Source organism: Parus major, chromosome 24 (assembly GCF_001522545.3).
Source record: "Parus major isolate Abel chromosome 24, Parus_major1.1, whole genome shotgun sequence".
NCBI lineage: Eukaryota > Metazoa > Chordata > Aves > Passeriformes > Paridae > Parus > Parus major.
The window spans coordinates 5,092,653-5,094,838 of record NC_031792.1 but is presented as its reverse complement, the minus strand read 5'-3'; positions in this window follow the sequence as shown (position 1 = coordinate 5,094,838).

Below are 2,186 nucleotides of genomic sequence, written 5' to 3'. Positions count from 1 at the left end.
CAAAACTGGGTAATTTCTATAAGGGTGCTGCTCTGAGCGTCCTTTGCTGTGTTCATTTGGCATGGAGCATCCTTCCCCAAGCTGATTTGGGATGGAGCATCCTTCCCCGTGCAGATTTTGGGATGGAGCATCCTTCCCCGCACAGATTTTGGGATGGAGCATCCTTCCCTGCACTGGTTCAGGGTGGAGAAGGGGTTTTTCCTCCCAGGAGATGGAAACACACAGGCAGGCAGCCCCTGCCTTGCCCTAATTTTGGGTGCGCGCCGTAGTAGTTGGGAAGGATGGGAAGTAGGATGGGAAGGCGCAGCCCTAGATTTGGATTGAATCTCTCCCTTAGCAACACCACCCCGAGCGCCTCGCCTCAGCACATGCTATTTTTAAAAGCCTGTGTCACAGTCTCCTGGCAGGAAAAGGTAAATTTAAAAAGCGCCCACGGTGCCGAGGCCGCGTGGCATTGGAGCCCGGGTGGTGGCTGCGCCGTGCCCGGGCCGTGGCCCGGGCCGAGCCGGTGCCGGGAGCGAGGGATGGCCGCGGATACCGGCGAGGCTCGTCCGGGGTTAGCGGCGGGGAGGGAGCGCTGCCGGCTCGGCCACGTGAGTGTGGCGGGGCTGCTGGAGAGGCAGCTGGAATGGGACTGGGATGAGACTGGGATGGGACTGGGGTGAGACTGGGATGCAGTGAGGATGGGGTAGGAATGCGATGGGGATTCAGTGAAGGTACGGTGGGGATGAACTGAAGATGCAGCAGGAATGCAGCGGGGTAGGAAGAGAAGGATGCAGTGAGGATGCAGTGGGGATTCAACAAGGCTGCAGTGGGAAGGGACTGAGGATCTAGTGAGGATGGAACTGGAACTCAGATGGGACACGGTGGGGATGAACTGAGGGTACAGTGGGAAGAGAACTGAGATGTGGTGGGGAAGCAGTGGGGATGCAGTGAAAATGCACTGGAGATTCAGTGAAAATGCAGTGAGCATGCACTGAGGATGGAGAGGGAATTGAGTGGGGCTGGGATGAGAATGAACTGAGGATGCAGCGGGGATTTCATGAAGATCCAGTGGGGACAGTGTGGAAACACAGTGAGGCTGCAGTGGGGCTGCAAAGGCGATGCAGTGAGGATGTGGTCGGGATGAACTGGGGATGCAGTGAGGAAGCAACAGAGCCTCAGTGAGGATGCAATGGGAACAAACTGGGGATGCTGTGGGGATTCAATGGGGCTGCAGTGAGGATTGAGTGAGGATGCACCAGGGCTGCATTGGGGCTGCAGTAAGGATGTCACAGGGCATCAGATGCCTAAGAAACTGCACAGCACAGTGGGGAGGTGCTGTGCAGTTTCTTAGGGCCCAGAGGTTCCTTTGGGATGCCTTGTTAGGGGAGCTGAGCAGGTTGGCAGCAGGGGAGCCAGGTTCCCCTCCTTCTGCCACAGTGCTCTGCCTAGGGAGGGGGCAGGCAGGTTCCTGGGCTAGGTGAGGGCACAGTGTGGGCAGCAGTGGAGGGAGGACAAGGGTGCAGGCAGGGTGTGGGCGGGCTGCAAGTAGGGCATGGGCAGGGTGTGGGCAGGGTGAGGGCATGGAGAGGGTGCAGGCTGCAGGAGCAGCATGTGAGCGGGGTGCAGGCAGGGTACAGGCAGGGTGCAGAGTGTGGGCAGGGTGCAAGTGCAGGGCACAGAGTGCAGACAAGGTGCAGGCAGGGTGCGGGCAGGGCACTGGGAAGGTGCACTCAGGGCACAGGGTGCAGACAGAGCTCAAGGTGCAGGGAGGGCACAGGGTGCAGAGAGAACTAAAGGTGCAGGGAGGGCACAGGGTGCAGAGAGAACTAAAGGTGCAGTCAGAGGCACAGGGTCCAGGATACAGACAGGGCACAGGGTACAGGCAGGGTGCAGGGTGCAGAGACCACTAAAGGTGCAGACAGGGCACAGAGTACAGGGTGCAGACAGTGCTCAAGGTGCAGGGAGGGCACAGGGTACAGAGAGAACTAAGGATGCAGTTAGGGGCACAGGGTGCAGGGTGCAGACAGGGCACAGGGTGCAGGATGCAGACAGGGCACAGGGTACAGTCAGGGGCACAGGGTTCAGGGTGCAGACAGGGGCACAGGGTGCAGGATGCAGACAGCACAGGGTGCAGACAGGGCACAGGGTGCAGGCAAGGCTCAATGTGCAGGGTACAGGCAGGGTCAGGCCCAGGCTGATCA